This window comes from Lytechinus variegatus, chromosome 9 (genome assembly GCF_018143015.1).
Source record: "Lytechinus variegatus isolate NC3 chromosome 9, Lvar_3.0, whole genome shotgun sequence".
In the NCBI taxonomy this organism is placed as follows: domain Eukaryota; kingdom Metazoa; phylum Echinodermata; class Echinoidea; order Temnopleuroida; family Toxopneustidae; genus Lytechinus; species Lytechinus variegatus.
The window spans coordinates 38,123,732-38,144,077 of NC_054748.1; the positions used below are offsets into that span (position 1 = coordinate 38,123,732).

General features: G+C 36.7%; 1 protein-coding gene across 2 annotated transcripts in view; it reads left to right on the forward strand.

Annotated features, from left to right (window-relative positions):
• LOC121420958 (ankyrin repeat and sterile alpha motif domain-containing protein 1B-like) overlaps positions 1-20,346 on the forward strand; it is a 75,165-nt gene that overhangs the window by 31,894 nt on the left and 22,925 nt on the right. For both annotated transcript variants that reach the window (XM_041615516.1, XM_041615517.1), the window contains exon 3: positions 11,383-11,406. The gene's annotated coding sequence lies outside the window, so the exon portion shown is untranslated. The remainder of the gene's footprint in view (positions 1-11,382; positions 11,407-20,346) is intronic.

Here is a 20,346-nt window from a genome sequence, read left to right on the forward strand (position 1 = left end):
TAAAATGCACAAAAGAAGGTATAATCGCAATACAGTAGCGGACAATTCAGGGGATGACGAGTTCAAAGACAAGAGGGGTAAATAGACTCTGCAATCCCCTATCCGGAATTCGGCCATCTTGGGTCCATAGAGCATCAAGTTCATCTCTGAAACTAGTTTTGACTTTCCAGAAAAGTTCAGATCTTGTTTTGGTGAGGCTCTCATGAACAAATATAGCGTTGTCTTTTGAACCCCTCAATCTTTTCAGATTTCTGTAGATTTTGTCTCGTGTGTCATAACTGGTGAATTTCACAATTATACCTCTACTTTTACTCTCCTTTCTGGGCCCTAATCTGTGACTTCTGTCAATGTCCTTTGCATCTAGTTTTACATTCATCCTTTGATCACATAACTCGATTATAGTTTCATTTGTGTTTTGTTCTCAGATTCGTTGATACCATGAAATATTAAACAGTTTCTTCGTGTGTACTGTTCAGAATCATCGTGTTTCTCGAGTAAAGTTTGGATGTGAGACTTTAGGGAAGCAATTTCATCATCTCTCGATTTTAGTTTAAACTCAATAAATTCATGTACATTCTCTGTCACGTTTTTTGTAATGATGGGTGTGATTTCGTCAACAAGAGTCTTTTTAAGAGCACTTACCAATTTGTTAAGCATGCCGTCACTCTCTAACACTTTATTTAGTTCGGCTCGTATAGTGTACGTTGGTTAGCTCTTTGGCTTGTTGTTTCGAATTGCGTGTATTCGGTGTTGGAGCCATGATGAGCTTGTAGATCACAGAAAATCAGTCTTCCAAAGGTTTATTCACTCCAGAAGTATGTCACAAAACACAAGAAATCACACCCTTGAGTTATATAAGCAGTATATCGAGAACATGAAGTTAATTATGCTGACTATACATGACCAGGATGTCGGTCGGGAGGCACTAAAAAAACACGTCCGGTCGTCCGCTCATGACGAATGTCCGCATATGAAAAAAAAGAATAGAAGGTACGAGTGGGTCTGCGCCAGTGGTATAGAGACTTGTGATGCGGTGTGAAAGCAACCATGTGTTTGGAAAAAGATCATTACTTGCTCCTTGATACTCCTCATTGCATCTTAATTAAAATACAAAGAGTCAAGTGGAAATGTGCTTTCCCAGTAATAGCGTCCTAACTCCTACGGTAGGTGATTGAAACAAGTCAATAAATATTGCATGTTGAAAATGGACAGCTGTTGCATTTCACATACAACTTTAGGATGCAATCACCAGCTTTTTTCAAAGGGGGTGTGATGGGGGGGGGGGTAGTGGATGTGCTGATTTACTGCTAGTGTGTACTACATATTCACAGTATACACCGGAGGGGGGGGGGGTACTCGAATCATAACATGAAACCTATGTGCTGTGCCAAAGTGGAAAATGGGGGCTGTGGAACTACATACATGTACATGTATTGGTTTTAAAAACAGGCTCTCCGGAACGGCTCTTGGATCTACGATTGCTAAAAATGCAATGCTCTGGAACTGACTACATAAAAAATGGGGGACCCTGGAACTCCAGATCGTGGAAGCAATCGGTAGCGGCTATGTAAAAAAACGCGCACCCGTCTTGCTAGATTCATATCGCACAGGCACTAGAGCTTCGATGGCCCGGCGCTATGGCTATGCGCCGATCGAGTTCGCCACTGAGTGAGTTCATGATTATTGGGACTGGAATGAGAAATCACACATTTGAGGGTCTTGGAACGGAAAAATAGGAATCTCTGTGGCTTTCTGAATTAGTGATGCTCTCGAATGGAAATTTAGGCTGAAAATGAGGGTCTCTACCGTGGCACATACATTTATACTGAGCACCCCCCCCTCCCCGGAGTATATACCGATACTATAAAGAACATGTTTGTTTTTCCTAAAATCATTACTTTCAAACCATTATTTGTAGAATGAGTTAAAAGGAGATTTTACTTAAATTTACCTATTTTTAGATCCTTTTTTAGCCCCAAAGTAGGTTTCATCATCATGTGGATGATACTAGTTGAGAAGTGGCAAACAGCTTCATATATATCTACATATGTATATTGCTTTTATTTCTCTAAATTGGTGAATTTTGGTAAAATCACCTTTTAACTTTACAAATAATGGTTTAAAAGTACTAATTTTGGGGAAAACAAATTGCCTGTCCCAAAAATATATGAATAGACACCAAAACCAGCAAAAAAGACCACCAAATAAAGAAGTTGTGGCCACAACTCTGATTTTGGGGGGTTTTGGCTGCCATTTCAGATTTTGCCCGGCACACTCTTTTCTCGGACCAGATACAAGAAATATTGTTATTACATGTTGAGATACACTGAATTAGAAAAACATAAAAAAATGGTGCCATATTAAAATGACGAAAAAAGAATTTTTTTTATCAAAGTACATGTGTAGCCCACTCCGTATTTTAGTGCCTTCTTGGCATGCCTCTTAGAACCGAGTACACATCCTTGTTTATTCCCCATCTCATTTTAATTAAAACACCAAATGTCAAGTGCAAACATTCCTCTCTGTAATAAGTGTTCTTTGTCATCATCAAGATGCTGCTCTAATGAGAGGCACACTTGATACAACAGTTGACATGTGTGAAGGGTCCTTGGTGAATATTGTCTTTAGACTCTATCATGTGTACAGACTTCATGGTCACTCGTAATTAATGATGGGATGTTTGCATGGTTAGCGTGGGTGATTAGTATGATGATGGTATCAATGTTAATTATGCTGCTGTCTTAATTGCTGTGTAACCAGCCCTCTTAATGGGGGTGTTTTATGGATGTTTATTACTGTGTGTTGGTTTCATGTTAATTAAGGCGGCAGTAAGTGCTCAACCATGTGTGTAGCAGTTGATTACATACAGTTGAATTCTGTTTTGTAACGGAGATGAAAAGGGTTTTGGGTCATTATGAATGTGCTCATCAATTTCTGGGATAAAAATCAGATTTCAAAACAGTGATAATAGGCATTTATATAGCGCCATCTATCTAGAAATATTCTATTCCGAGGCGCGTTGTTATTATTATTACCCCAGCTTTAGCTCGAGCTGCCTTTCAGCGCTCATGCATTCAAGGAATTAATCAAAGAATTCATGGTACATGTATGTTTTCGCAGTTGATATACAAACACGTTTTTTTATTAATGGGTGTGTAATATAGACTTGAATATAAAAAGCATGAAGAGAGCTTTAAGAGGAACACCATCATAGTTTCTGTCTTTCACCGGACAGGATTTTCCCTTCAATATGCAAATTTTTTTAATAGCCTAAGTCATTGGCACAGGAGCATAATATTGTCATGGGAACCGAGCACAAGTCAAAATATTATGTAAACCAATTGAGAATCAACTTTAAACAGCAGTAAAATTAATTAGCCATATAATGTTTATTGACATCATCAATGTGATATCCTCATGTTGCTGGTAGTACTCAGATATACTTTTGTTCTCAATCAATCTGCGTTTATTGGTTGTTCCTGGAAAAGAGGGTAACAATATGAAATTCATACCCGGATGAAAATTATGTATTGTTTTAACATTAAAAGAGTCCTTGAACTTTGAATAAAGTACATTGCAACTTTTATTGAAGGACAAAACATTACATGTACATGAGGCTGTTCTCACTATGCTCCTAAAATTAGTTTAGTGGAAACTAGTTTAACGTGTAGTGAGAATGGTCGAAGCGGTCTTGGAAGCGATCTTCTAAACCAGTTTGGAAAACCACCTCGCGATGTAGTTTTCAAGATCGCTTTGCCTCGTTAAACTGGTTTTAGCGTAAGTGAGGACACAGCCGTTCTTCGGGAAGCGATCTTCGCACATTTTGAGCGCGCTGCTCCACATGACAGGTGTAGAATGACCATGCTGCGGTTCCGAATTTCGCGCGAAACGTTTTAGAAAGCGTAATGAGAACGGCCTCCATGTTGTGTTGAGACCCTCTTGAAAACCCCACATTCAGTCTAATCATTGTCTGATCAGGAAATCTGCTTTCATACTGCCAAAATACAAACTTTGGAAAGTACTTTGGGGGAAATCCTTGCCAAAGTTTTAGAATTTCGGCAAGCATATTACCTTCTATTTTGCGAGTATTTTCTTTTGGGGATATTGACAATTATTTTGCTTTCTCATCGGCTAGAATACCTCTTTTTTTCTGATGGGGTAATTTCATGATCAGGGAAAATTTGTATTCTCGAACTTCGGGGCAGTCTGACTCTGAACACGCCGAATGTGTTTTTGCCACTAATCTGCAGTTAGCATGTGTGTAGCATATGGTATGGTAGAAAGGTGGCAAAATGGAAATGAAATGAGAAGGTGATGAAATTTGGCACAGTTTTCTTGTGTGGATTGTGGGGAGTTGAATCTAATACCCCTTTCATACTGCGCTTTTCCCCGGCGAACTTCTCCACCGAACTTCTCCACCTCTTGCCGGGGAAGAGAAGTCAGTGCGAAAGGGTACATTTTTTTTCGCCGGGGAAGTGAAGAATGCATGCCGAAAAGTTTGCTGGGGAAAAATGAAGAGGCCACTTTAGAAAGGGTGTAAGTAGAAGGCAGCAAGTTGAGTGCGATATACTGTCAAAATAAAAATATCTTAATAACCTCCTGACAGTTTGCTGGGTGACTATCCACCATAAATTTTATCATACAGAAAATTTGGGGGCTTATACTCCGATTTCACCTTCAATTTGCACCTCTCTTAAAATTTTACACTGTTTTTACCTTAAAATTTAGCAGTAAATATTGCGGTTACTACTAAAAATATACATTTAACATTTTTAATGGTCATCTCTTGAGTTTTCAGCCATTTTTCCAATGGAAGACATCACCAAATGAGACTATTTTATTGATTGTAGTAAAAAAAGGTAAAATTCATCGAAAAAAAAGATGGGAGAGAATGACCTCTGTCTTGACTTTAATTACCTGCTTGCTACATTGCCAAAGGGAAGCTGCTATATAATGAAATAAATTTAATATAAGCAGTCACACCTCACCATAAAAAGCCAATGACTAGAGGAGAAATTTGCAGACTATTCAAAGGAGATGTCCCATCCCGATCTTTATATTAATAAAGACTCCCTGACAGTGAGTTTTATTGGCATTTACGACCTCTCTTGAATGAACAATTGATGGGGGTCGCGTGCGTGCGTATAGCCATCTTCCAACATCACCCAAAGCACCATCCCTGTAAAGCCTGAAGCGTATCTCCCATGCCTGCCGCAAAATTAAAGTCGGCAGACCTCGTATTAATCAACATGATGTCCTAAAAATGTCTTCATTTTTTGCTCGATTCAGATCACATTATCCTTATTCTGCCATATGTCATTATGAAGACTGTTCATCAGCGAGTTTGATTAATGGCGGAGTTGCGCATTGCCAATTTGCTAAGTGCATTAGGGTGCATCATCCATAGTGGTTGTTTCCGGTTTGCTGAATTCAGGCATTGTATTTGGCTCATTATATGAGGACATAGTTTGTGTAATTCCTTTACAGTTTGGATTTTACTTTTTTACCTTTTTACTTCTCTGCATAGATGTCTACTGGCAAAAATGTAAGTTTCAAAGGCAAGTAATGATGCCATCTTTTAAGTTTTCAAGATGTTGAATTCACCATTTTATGGTTATAGGTTGAATATTTCTAGCAGTTCGACATAGTTGAGTAGTTATATTACAACATATTGTGAGAGTGTCTCTTAACATTATCATGATAAAATTAGCACTTTGTTGTTTTTAAGAACCTATGCTAATAAGTCTATTCAAGGCATGAAAAAATACAAAACATTAAAATAATTCAATAAAGTGGGACCAGTGAAATGATAAGAGGTGACGTCCATTCAAAAACAACTATTTTTGTTTATTATAAGAGAGTGTGTCCTAGAGAGAAAGGGAGAGTGAGAGAAAAACAAAAAACATAAACATACATGTACTGCAAGTATCACAGAAACTGTTTTAGAGTGTCCCTTGGCAAATGATGATATTCAATGATACATATATTAAAGTGTGCGTGTCACAAAGTTTAAACAAAAATGTTTTCTTTGACATGAAAAAGTTCAAGCTTGAGTATATTGGGACCGAAAGATCAGGGGTGATATCCGTTCAAAAACAGCTTTATTCTTTAAAGAGAGAGACAGTTTAAGGTAGAAAGGGAGTGAGAGAGGCGATGGTAAGAAAGAAGAAAACAAAATTGCTTTACCGGTCTTCGGGCAGGAGCAGATATTGAATATGACATCGCTTGAGCATGAAATATGGTTATGCTGGGGAAAGAAGCTACAAGGATCTGTTTTGCTAAAGGTTAGTCAAAATGACTTCTTCGTCTGTCTGCTCCAGCTAAATTAACTTTCCGTCTGATGAATTGTTTTGCCCCTTTCTTTTCTTTTCCCTTTTTCGTGAGGCAGGTGTTATTTAAAGCATTCGTTTCGTTCAAGGGTGCATGGATTAAATTCGTCTGGAATTATTTAGGATTTGGTGTTGATTTTGATGTTTTGATTCTATTTTATAACTTTATGGGAAGGGGTGGTTCTGTAGTAAAGCGGTTTTCAAGGGATCACAAGTCCTGTGTTTTTTTGCACTGAATTTGAAAGAGGGTGTGTTCAGTGTCGCTTTTCAAATTTAGCCAACAACATGAATCACGATTGAAAACTCAATCACAAAATACAGAACACAAACACGATCAGCAGTGCACTGTTCAGTGTTGAAATTATAAAGCTGATTATTCGTCGATCGTCTTTAAATTTCCCGCTTTTGTTAGTCCGCAGCTTGACCCATCAAAGGAAAGGTAAATTCTGGCACTTGCTTGTGTAGGCTTCCATGATGAGAGCAAGATGTTACAAAACTCAAACGTGTTCAATATCGCATTCGCGATGCTGAAAGTTGTAAAATCTGAGCTGATTGCGTTTACAAACACATCTTTTTCCTCCGAATCATGATGTAAAAGATGTTTACTTTTACGACCAGGAGTGGAGGACTTTGAAAACACCCTTTATCTCATTAAATCTGCGTTTTGTAATCACATTTTCAATCATGATTCATGTTGCCGTTTAAATTTGGAAACCGACACTGAACACGACCTTAGACAGACAGACAGATGGAGTATAAAAAAGGAAATGTATTCATTGGAATATGGGAAGATAAAAGCTCGGGGGGGGGGGGCCCGGGGGGGGGCTGTACTTTCCATTATTGTGCATGTGCAGTGTAAATACAGAGATCTAGAAGAAAGGGTTTTTTGTGGCATACAAATATGAGCCATTTTTTTAATAAGCCCTTTTAGTAACAAGACTTTGAAAAAATTGAAAGGTACCAATGTTATTTAAAATCATGAGAAACTGTTTTGATGATGATGGTAAAATGAGTTGTTTTTTATACTGTCTATATAGATATAAGATAAATCATCGATATAAAATGAGTCTGGTAGCTTTTATTGCAAAATTCAGTTTTAGGTCTATATTTAAGTGACATTTCAAAGTGAAATATATCTTGAATTTTCCATTACCTCTGCAGACTTTCTTTTAATTACATTTTGGTGTCACAATTTTCTTTCTCCCCTTAATGCCTTGTCATCGCAGGGTAATCTCATAGAATCATTAAATAAAACATGATTCATATGGTTGTTATTAAACTTTCATACAATCAATCATTCTGGTTGGGATGGCTAGTAGTACCTCAACGAAACAAGAGACGATTTATGGTATTCATCATGACACAAACCAGTTAGGAAAAACCACAGGTGAGTCCGAAAAGAGTCGTTATAAATGATCAACAAATTTGTACTCGGCTAGGGACCTGGGGATGTGTGCCCAGGCCTGCTTCGATGACGGCAAGCAAATTTACACATCTTGGCATCGCCAATAAACTAGCTTTATATTTGTACGACCAAATAGAGCGCCATCAATTTCTGTTAGAATGCTGACGTCTTCGCAAATAAAGTAGGGGAAGGGGAGAGTGGTGTGAGAGAGATAAAGAAACAGAGAGAAAGAGAGAGAGAGGGGGGGGGGGAGTTAATTCATTTATATTAGAGGAGAATGCTAAAAATTCAAGGAGGGGGTTGCTCGTAGCAGAAGACTGGGTGAAGATGGAACAATCATCAAAGAGAGACACTAATGGGGTGTTTCAAGAAACTTGCGATCAATTGCAAGTCAATTTTCAGTTTCTAAGTCAATCATAATATTTTGCAATTAATTGCAAATGAGTGATTGAATGCTAATCTGCTCCGTGAAACAAGAAGTTTGATCTGATTTGCTATAACTAACATTGATCTATCAGTTTCAAAATCGCAACAGAATATTTGCAATTGATTGCAAATATTTTCTTGCAACACCCCCCTAAGAATGAGGAAGAGATCGAGACACACGGACAAAGGGAGGATACTGATGTAGAAAAAGAGACATGGATGATCGGATCAGTTACAACTCTTTGTAAGACGGGCCCCAGGAATATGAGGATGATGAAGGTGAAGAAGAATGGAGGAGAATGGGATGGACAAAGTGGGGAAGAAGACGAGGAGAAAATTGAAGGATGCGCACTCTGTCAAATAAACAAATGAAGAGAAAGAAAGAATCTGGCTGTCAAAGCTTGCAAGATAAAATTGTCTCTTTGACGCAGAAAGAAATGACCTACAGCTTGATTAATTCTTTGATAATATTCTGCCAAACTTGTGCATATTATAAGCACACAAGTGAATACAATTTTTTTTATTTGCATTATTTTAAAACATTGAAAGTAACAAGAACCTGTTCAGGGATTCGCTGTTTTGGGCAACTTACATTCTTAAGTTTAAAACTTGTGTATTTTACTGTATAAATACACATGTGAGTAAGTACTATTTTTAGTATGTTTTGCAATTATGTTTTAATAGTAAATCCTTGAAAGTACAAAAACCTGTTGAGCCTTTCGCTGTTTTGGCTTTCATTCTTAACACCAAATTATAATGAGCGGGACTTGCATTTTGACTGAGAAGAGATGTGTACCTGAATGAATTCAGGATTCCAGAAGTAGGTATTGAGTGCCCTTTCTGGTCAAACTCAAGTACATCCATACTGTAATGAACCTGCTCTTTGGGGGAGACACAAGGAGTTCACATGAATAAAACAGTAGATTACAGCTTCAGGTGTTGTCATGGTAACGGGAGATCCAGAGTGTGAGCTTTCCATCAATAAGCAACTCGAGGAGGAGAGGGAGAGGGAAAAGAAGGGATGGGGTTTAGGAATTAGTCTCAGCCTTAGACTTTATTTAGACATGAGACTGAGAGCATTCCTATCTCTCCTTTTCCTTCCTATTTTGTAACTCAATTTTTTGGTTTTACTTTTTCCATTCATGTAAACTCACATCAATAGAAGAACAATAGTAACAAATAAAATTTGTATAGATGTATATGCTTTATGAATTGGTCTGATGGAATAGCAATGATTTGAATGCAAAGAGCTATAAACCTGTTCCCTTTCACTCCACTCAGCATTAGACAATCTCAATCCTTTAAGAGTTAAATTGCATTTTTCAGAGTGAATTTTACCCCTTTTGGAGTGTAAATGTCCTAAGATTTTACAGTTCACTCAAAACAGAGCTATCATGCACTCTATAAGGATGTATAATTCACTCCACAGGGATGGGTCCCTAGCGTCACCCTGTGAAGAGTTTGATTAGGGACTAGATTTAATAGTTCTTTTGTATTTAGAGAGGACACACAGCAAAAACTGTGGTGTTAACCGGTGTACATAGAGGACCACACCAGTTATTTTACACCGGTGTTAAATTGGTGGTGTTAGTTTTACACCTATATGTATTATCACAACACCTATGGTTGTTACATTTACACTCTTTGGTGTTATGTTCAATCCCTAGGGTGTTATTTTAACACCTCGGGGTGTGGTCCTCTATTAACACCAATTGGTGTCAGTTTTAACACCACAGTTTTTACAGTGCATGTACATAATCTTTTGATATGGTAATGGACCTTCAGATTTTCATCAATGCATATTAAAGGGGAAGCTCACCCTGAAAAAAGTTTATTGTAAAAATAGCAGAAAAGGTAATAATCAATATTGCTGAAGGTTATAAGAAGAATCCATCCAAGAATGAAAAAGTTGTTTGAATTTTATTTATTTGATTTGTGACGTCATATGCGAGCAGCATTCCTTCATATCGTGTGGTAAAAAATCAAAGAAATATAATTTTTCTCAGAATATTGAAAATGTTTTTTCATTGTATTGTACCTTCATTATAACAACAGACAATCACTTTGTACCTATTCCTATAAAGAAAACAAAAGCAAGTCATCATGAATAAAAAAAAGAAAGAAATTCATGCAATTCATATTATAACATACGGGACAGCTGCTCGTTTAAGATGTCACAAATCCAAAACTTAAAATTCTAATAACTTTGTTAATCTTTAATGAATTTTCCTCAAACCATTACCAATATATTTTATTACCTTTTCTGCTATTTTCACAGCAAACCTGTCTTCAGGGTGAATTTCCCTTTAACACATTCTTATATTAGTGTAGTGAACAGGCTGCTTCGGTCATGTGATTTGCAAAATCATCCAAAAGATTTGTGACGAGAATCATTCAAAGAAAATTCATTTCACTTGCTACATGTATGCCAAATCAATGTTGTAGTAATGTAGTTACATGAAGGTTGCTTTACTAGTTAAAATAATGTCAGGTGATACAAGTTATTGTTTTTTGCACAAGTAAAAGTTTCTTTTGTGCAAATTACATGTATGTGAGTGATCAAAAATGCTTAATGCTTTCTTGAATAGGTTTTAGTATTAATGCTTACAGTGTGTTCTTCTCTGATCTCTCTGTGTATAAGCCTGATAGTCAGGGAGGCTGTAGATAATTGTAGTTTTTATTGCATTATAAAACATAGTTTCCATTACCCAATAAAATGTAGTTTCTGTTGCAATATTTTGTAGAAACGTACATCTTTCAAAGGGAAGATCACTCAGATGCCGCAATTTTCCTGGTCAGGGAATAACGCTTCATAGTATTGTGATGTAGTGTACTGTAGGTAGAATATTTGTTGCTTGATAGTTGAGGATGATGTATACAGAGTAAAATGCTGTTTAAATTTTATACAAAACTCATTACTATATGAGCCCTACACTAGTTTTTTAACAGTTTAAACAACCATGCTTGATACATTGATTATTAGATATGAAATATTAAACTTTATTGTTCATGATATTGAACATTTGTTTAAAACTGTTTTAACGACGACTGTAAATGATGTTGGTATACAGCGTTTAAAAAAGAGTAAACAGCGTTTTACTATGTACACGTTCTGTTATAACATCATCACGTTCATCAATTTCATGTATTGTTTGTATTAACATTGCTTGACATTTTGTGTGTTTTTTTGTTTTTGTTTTGCTTGCATCCAATCCCATCCAGGATCTATAAGAAGTCCATTCTCAGGTATTTATTTATAAAAAAAGAAATAACATTCCCATTCAGCTGTCTAATTTCTATATCTCTAGCACCTTTCCTGAAATTCCCAGTTGACAAATCGCTATCAGTCATCTGAAACGCCTCGGTCTTCTTATTTTTCTTCACAAAATCAATGGGAAGCTAGGTGCTATATTTGGTGTAAAATTTTATCACCCTTCCCCCATTTTTTTGCACATACAATCACCGACGGATCCAGGGGGGGGGGGGCAAAGCCGCCCACCTTTTGAGTGGCACAATTTAAATTTGTAATGTAAAAATGCCGTTAAAACATAAGTGCCCCCCACCTTTTGAAAGTGAAGTTCTTTCTTTTTTTTGTGCTTGTCAAGCTTTTTCGTGGATGAAATGTCCTTAATTTTGGGTTAAAACTCTTTTTTATTGCTTGTCAAATTTTTCCTTGGGAAAATGTTCCCCCCTTTTGGAAAATCCTGGATCCGCTCCTGCATACAATGTAGATGATAATTATGTTAAGTCAGTTTTCACAAAATTTTATCGCGCACCATGATATTGCGATACAACAGGTCAGACAAATGTCAACAAAATTGTCCATGGAGCAGAAGACTGTCAAGTTTAAAATGACAGTTTAGTACACATTTACCTTTTTTTGACCGGAGTAAATTGGACCTCACGATTGTTTGTCAATTGGGTTAAAACTTGTCGCTTTCATCTCTATACTGAATTTAATCCTTTCTGTACTTGATGGTGGTAGTTTGTTAACACGTGTAATTTGACGGGCCCTTCTTTTTCTTCTATATTTCTTTTTCCCTGCATGATAACAGCCATATTATGTAATTCTTCTGATATACATGTTTGTTTTATTTTACTTTTCCTACTAAGATATTTCCTTCCAAGGCATACATCATTAAAATTTAACAAAAAATATGATGATCATAATTCCCTGTAAATGTATTCATATACAAGCATTCCTCCTCCATTTCCATGCATTCATTTACTACATGTATATCAACCTCCAGCATATCTTTGTGCTTACATGTATGTGCAGCCTTTTATACCCCACCCCTTCATACTATTATCCAATTCCTATTCTTTATTTCTTATAACCAGCAGGTGTGTTAAACCAAGACTAATATTGACTGAATTTGTTTTCAAATATGAGGGATCATTCATGCCACTGATAATGTTATTTTGATGACTTCAGCTCCCAATGAAATTCCTTTAAAAAGTAATTCTCTGAAAAGATCGATTTCATATTAAATAAAAGATATTAAAATCCTTGTAAAATGCATGAGTTGACCTCATAGATTTGTTTTAATACTCATTTTAAGTGTGGCCGGACTTTGTGGAAAAACTTTTGGCATCATTGGCCTTCCATAGTTGCAATCAACTTTATTCATCCTCATAGTTGGGCATTGCAAGAAACTTACATTCAATTGCAAATCAAGCGTAAGGTTCAAAATAAAGCAGAGCTGCCAAGTAGTGCGGATTTTCAGTATTTAGTACTGAAAATAAGAAGAATGCTGATGGTTTCTTGCAAAATACGGATTACTGTTTCTGTTTTATGTGTTGTCGTATGGTATTTCATTGAAAATACTGATGTCATCATCAACATACTGATTTTTAGCGTTAAAAATACTGAAATGTTCTTTTTCAGGTTGGCAGCTCTGATAAAGTATTATGGGGGTTTCCAGAATTGAGTTCAAATTGAATGCAGATCGACCACAAATTTGCATTCGATGGATAAAACTTGATTTGGAATAGAACTTAAGTTTCTTCTTTCAATATCACACAAGTCTTTATAAGAAAACGCAATCCAAACCTTCATTTCATGATTGTAACTGGGATTGTTTCCCCATACTTTCCAAAGTCAAACTTTGAATGTGTTCATATTTGTAAATCTGCAGAGGTTTTGGGATCATAAAAAAGCATTCCAATACGGATAGGCACATTGGCCGAAATTCACGAAGGTGGTGTTTTAAACCATCGGTTTAACCCATGGTTTATGCAGACATCCTGTATAAATTATGCTTATTTAATACTGCGTATATTAAAGAATGTCCAATGCTGATGCTCGCTTTTGTCACAGTGAGCCAAATTGATGCATGTTGCATGATTAAGTGTGCTATTTTATTCATGAGTCCACTGTTTGAAGAGTGGACTCATTAATTTAAAACAGTGGACTCATGAATAAAATAGCACATGGATAACCATGGCAACAGGCATCAATGTGGTACACTGTGACAAAAGCGCGGCATCAGCATTAGACATTTGTAATATACCCGGGGGCCGTTTCATAAAGCTGTTCGTAAGTTCAGAGCGACTTTAAGAACGACTGGTGAACCTTTCTTACGCGCTAAATAATCACCAGTGAACATTAATGGTGAATATCATTTACCATAAGAAAGGATCACCAGTCGTTCTTAAAGTCGCTCTTAACTTACGAACAGCTTTATGAAACATCCGCCTGGTAAATACGCACAATTTATACAGGAAATCTGCATAAACCATGGGTTCAACCGATTAAAAAACACCTTTGTGAATTCGGGCAATTATGGTGATACAGTACGTGTACTTATATAACAAAGCAATAATAATGATGATGGTGGTGGGGTGATGAAAATGATAAAAATATTAATGATGATAAAAAAAATAAATAGTAAAATGGTAATGGTATTGTCAGTTCTCATTTTATCTGTTTTCACGTCTGTCAATGTTCCATTGTTCCTTTGTTTATTAATGTTGGTCTGTTGGATCTGTTTCCTTATATTTTCCATCTCTAATATTTTTATTGCTTCATTGATAAGTATATTTCTTGTTCTGTAACTATTTTTTATTTGAATTATGTTTTATTCAGTTTCTTATACCCTTTGTCAATTATCTTATTAGCACTTTTAGCTATGGTAACTTTGTGTTTCCATGGAAACTTTAATGGAAGCTTTGGTTTTGATTGGCTTTTGGGCATTGCTACTTTGGCAAAAATATACATACAGCAATATATGCAACATGCCTCAGTCAGAGAATACCTCTCTTTTTATTTCTACACAAATCAGGCACTCTGACATCTACAGTAGATATGAATATACATGTTCCCATTTCTTTCCTCTCTCACACCCCCACCCTTCCATCTCTCTTTCCCTTTCCATTTATATGCTGTCTGAGCCCTACCCCCAAGTTTCAATGCCCCCCCATTTTCCCATTACCTCTTTTCTCTGTCTCTAGCCTTTTCACTCTTCCGACACTCTAACTCTCAGATTTCTGTCTCATCCCTCTCCCTCCTTTTTCTCTGTCCCTTAACACACATTTTTTATCTCCTTTCCTCTTCACACTCTTTCTCTTTCCTTAGTTTCCAGCTTCTCACTTTCTTTCATCTGCTATTCCCTTTCTCACTCTTCTTTCTTTCTTTCCTTCCTTCCTTCCTTCCATCCCTCCATCCCTCCCTCCCTCCCTATATCCCCTCCTTCTTTCCACATATTTTGCCTCCCCCCTTTCTCCATCTCTCCCTGCTCCCTCTTCACTCCACCTTACCCCTCTCCTATCGCCGCGATCTTGTTGATGTGATGATATATCATATCATCAGTGGAATGTCACAGTTGATGTGTGATTGATCCATCAATTAACGACCCACTACACGAAGGGGTTACTGATATATATCATTGTCACACCCCAATAAACAACCATTCAACAATCCCAACATTCAGGAAACACGAGATGTCACGTGCTCCAGACACAGATAATAGTGGATGGGACTGAAAACATTAGTACTGAGCACTTCTAAATATGAACTTTACAGACAGATGTTTTATTAATAATAATAATCTGATTATTTAAAAGGTGCTTAATACCATGGACCTACATATACTAGGCCATGTTCATACCTTGTGCATATCTAAAGGTCGCTTACATAATTATGATTAGCCCTCACATGAGATTTTCATTAGTCATTCTTGCACACAATTTATGCACATTATCCACTCCCTGGGAGCATTCTTTCTTTCTTTCTTTCTTTCTTTCTTTCTTTCTTTCTTTCTTTCTTTCTTTCTTCCGTCCGTCCGTCCTTCCTTCCTTCCTTCATGTGGTCACCATTGGGGCGCATGCATCTGTGGACAAGCATTTGCATAATTTCATGACTAGGGCAAATTTCTGAGGGTTCTGCAAGTTACATGCATGCACTATTTATGAGTTTAAATATCACCAGAAAATGAAGTGCAGATATTATTCTTAAGACTACATGTAGATTGTCTTTTGCAATTCATGATTTATTTTGATTGCAATTTGTATGCAAACATTTGTTAAGTATGTCTAAGCCATTGAGATTCGATAGTACGCATACTAGTCTGACATCTTTTTGAAAATTAATAGAAACAATTGGAGCAGAAAAGTGCACGGGGAATACATTCATGCCTCATCGAGCGGAACATGTAAGCATCCATGATGCATAAAGAATTCATTTCATTTCGCTATGTACTTGGTCTGAATGTTCGGTATGATGTGTAGTCTTTCAAATCAGACCTCTACAGATTTTTCGGCAATAATGATTATCATACAAGCAATGTTACCAGATGAAATCTTATATGGTCTAAGAAGAATTCATGTATACTTATGAGGACTGCACTTTATAATTGATTGGGGTGTCAATAACATCTCAGGTATATACATGCAATCCAACAGTTTGTTTTGTTTAGTCTGATGGCAGAGACTAATAGCCAACGCTTTTCCTTGGCTGAATACAGCATCAGGAAAGTGCATTCACTTCTATTAGATAGGCTGCTCTTGCAGATCAAATTTAGAAGCAAAATGATGCAGTGTATAATGACCCAGAAAATAAAGGGTCAAAGTGTCACTTTCCCCATCCCCCAGCCCCAAAGTAAGATCATGAAATGTAATTTAAAGTTGTTAAAGTGCCTATAAATGGAATGATGGCTTGGAGTTTTGCTTGGGTCTGAGGGCAAAGACTACCCTCAAGTCTCCGGTTCTCATCTCATATGGTCTTGGTATTGGCTGGCCATCCCATCCGGCAATCCCAGTCGGCTATATTCAGGATCATGACTCACAGGTAGTCGATTGAATCAAATGTCATCGCATAAGACTGATCTTGATATATCTCTGATTGCATTTCACTTCTGCAAGAAAGCATCTTCTTGGCCCCTACCTATACCTCAACTTCACACTTTATTTTCTATCAAAGGAGTATTTAGACATGAAATCCATCTGTGAAAATTATCACAAAATAAGTTTGAACAAGGTGAAAAAGATCATTTAAACTTAAGCTTTTTACATCTCAAAATTAAAATAAGTGACGAGTGATTCTGTTAGAAAATTAATAGTTTCTCAGTAATTAGCAAAATATTGCGTTGTTTGTATAGCGCTTGTCATAAAAGATGTCTCTTTTTTATATGTGCTTTAAAGTAAAATATGCATGATTTCTACATGACTTTTATCGTCCACATGGATTTAAAATTCTTCTGATTCTGAACATCATTAGATTGTCTAATTAGCAGGAAGGTGCTATGCTTGACTACATGTGATATTGTTCTGCATGCAGGAAAGCATTAAAGGTCAAGTCCACCCCACAAAAATGTTGATTTTAATAAATAGAGAAATTATCAAACTAGCATAATGCTGAAAATTTCATCAAATCGGATGTAAAATAAGAAAGTTTTTAGATTTTAAAGTTTCGCTTATTTTTCACAAACAGTGATATGCACATCTCATTGACATGCAAATGAGACGGTTGATGATGTCCCTCACTCACTATTTCTTTTGTTTTCTATTGTTTGAAATATACAATATTTTTTTTACTTACCGATTTTACAATAAGGACCAACTTGACTGAACCATATAGTATTAATTTTATAGAATTTATCAGTGTTTCACTTGACAAAGAGAAGAAAATTAGAATATTTTGTATTTCATATAATAACAAACAAAAGAATTAGTGAGTTGATGATGTCATCAGTCACCTCATTTGCATACAGACCAGGATGTGCATATAACTGTTTTGTGAAATTAAACAAAATTTTAAAATGTCATAACTTTCTTATTTTACATCCGATTTTGATGAAATTTTCAGTGTTATTCTTGTTGGATTTTCTCTTTTTATTCCAATGATCTTTTTGTCGGGATGGACTTGTCCTTCTTTGTTGTGTGTCATTATCCATTCATCTAGTCCTTGACCTCAGTGTTTCCTGAGCTACTCTGTATTTTGAAAGTTCCACAATGTTTTTTTTGTTTTGGAGTCGGAATGGAATCGAATCACCTACACCGGGTCCGCAACATTACCCCTTGAAGATGCTTTATTTTACAGTTTCCTCAACCCATTGCCCACTTGAATATGGTGATCCCTGTTCAGAGCCTTTGGGTATTGCATAACTAAGTAGGCAACAGATTAACCAATTGCGTACTGGTAACTGGTGCACCCTGTAATTGCCTGTAAGAATTAGATAGATAGATAAATGGTACTTATTGTGATAAAAAGTCAAATAGCAGCCAAAGGCTCAATTTGTACAGAGTAAAATTTCAGTAAACAAACAAGCAAAACAGTAAAAAAATATAACAAAGTATACTAACATTGGAAAGGGGATACACAAATAAAATACAGAGGGAGAAGTAATGTCAAAAGCAGGAATTGGGAAAGGTTAGGAGTAGACTAAAAGTATATACCTTTATCAAACGTAATGAACATTTTAACATAAATATATATTTAACAAATGTTGAATCAATAACAATACATGTAGATTAAAGAGTGGATTGTATGAAATAATACTTGCTTTTTTAGGAAAGAGACAAACGAAAGCCATTAATTAGGGTAAAATTGAAGGAGGAAGACATGTATTTCATATGAAGGATTTATAAATGAAACAGTAGAGAACTCACTAGACAACGGGTTAACCCATAAGGAACTGCATGGCTATTCCCTGTACAGAGACTAGGGAATTGCAAAATTCAGTAGGTAATACAGTAGGTGAAATGAAATTATTCCCAATGTGTCAGTTGTATCTAATTGACACCTTAATAAGAAGCAATGAACGGACAGTACTCTCTCAGTAGAGGTAATTATGCCGCACCTGTCTGCCACATATAGAGTGTACTCTGTGTAGAATCCTTGCTATTCCTGCTATGTGTAAAGGCATTTACTGTGGCTCGAGATACGCATGTGTCAGGTTTGAAGCCACATCCAACGCTTGCTTGGAGTCATCCTCAAGCCTGCAATTTGGTTTTCATACACGCCAGAAGTAGACTCGAGTCAAACCACTTTGAGATTCTATATCCTGGCCTATTTCAAGTGACACATGTGTCTGTCTTTTCATGCACCGTTTGTTTGCTAGCAATTAAAATTAGCAATGGCGCGATTCCATGCTAGAAACATCAGCTATTTTCGCAACATTTTTCAACCTATTGTCCAAACAAACGAAGAACTTCAATTTGTTTTGAGGTAATTATAGAGTGCTACTGGGTAGACATATGAAAAAATGACAACCAAGAAAAATATGCTGTCCATGGGTGAAATAGAGGTGAAAATGTTGCGTGTCGTACGGGACATTTCTGAGTCCCGTACGACACACAACATTTTCACCCTCAATTCAGCCATAATCAAATATTTTTTTTTGGTAATCAGTTTTTCACATGACTACCCACTATAACTTTACTATTGACCAAAAATAATTTTCATTGCTCAAGCAATTAGCTCAGAGACTAGAAATTGTTGACAAAATGTCCTGTACGTCACGAATGGAATCGCCCAATGACTCCGACAGTCAATAAAAGTGAGCTGATACACATAGGTCGAGCCTTGTCCGGGGGGACGGCCTCAGTCCACTTTCTACGTTTTGTGTATCTTGGGCCGAGCTTATCAAAACTTTGGCTGAGCTACTGTAAACAGTAAATTCCCTCCAAAGGGCATATATTGAACAATGTCCTTGGCTTGGCCGGAATTCATCATAAACTAGGGCCCGTTGCAGAAAGAGTTGCAATCGATTGCAACTCTAAAAATCATGCGCAACTTCATTTTTAACCAATCAACAGCGCGCATTTGGGACTTACGATTGATTTTTAGGCTTGCGTTTAAACGCAACTCTTTCTGCAACGGGCCCCTAGTGATCTGAACCCTGGACTATCACTCCTAGAACCACAATTGCTTGGCCCTGATATCTTGCAGGGCCTAATAATCCCATACTATAGGTGGGGTTAGCCCACTTTGCAAAAATGCTGTTAATAGAAAGTGTGCTGAGCTCTGTGATGCATACTATAGGTGGGGGTAAATTGCCATTTAGCCCCACCTATAGTGCTGGGTTAAGGAATTTTTTGCAAGTGTAAAAAACATATATGGGCACCAATCAGCACCAAGTTGTTGCTGTGAAAACATTTAAAGTCATGCAAAAACTTTGATATAATTATGAAATGATATACTCTATGATTAATGTGTGTGGAATATATTCTCATCTACTGTAGATAGCAACTATAAATCTCTCTTTTTCACTAAATTTTCTTCAGAGGGTTGCCTATCGTACTTATTGCGCTCTTTTTTTTTGCATGCATCAGAAAAGCTAAAACTGCATTGTGAGATAGTACAGGTTTGTGTAAGCTGACATGGAACTCTTTCATGGTGTTGTGTTTCATGTTTACACTTGGCACATGCTTACATACACAGTATCTTTTTTCCTGATGGGAGATGTTCACACTTTGAGATAATGCCACTACTACTACTACTACTACTACTACTACTACTACTACTACTACTACTACTACTACTACTACTACTACTACTACTACTACTACTACTATTGCTGCTGCTGCTGCTGCTACTACTACTACTACTACTACTACTACTACTACTACTGCTGCTGCTGCTGCTGCTGCTGCTACTACTACTACTACTACTACTACTACTACTACTACTACTGATACTACTACTACTATTACTACATAGACTAATATACTACTACTACTACTATT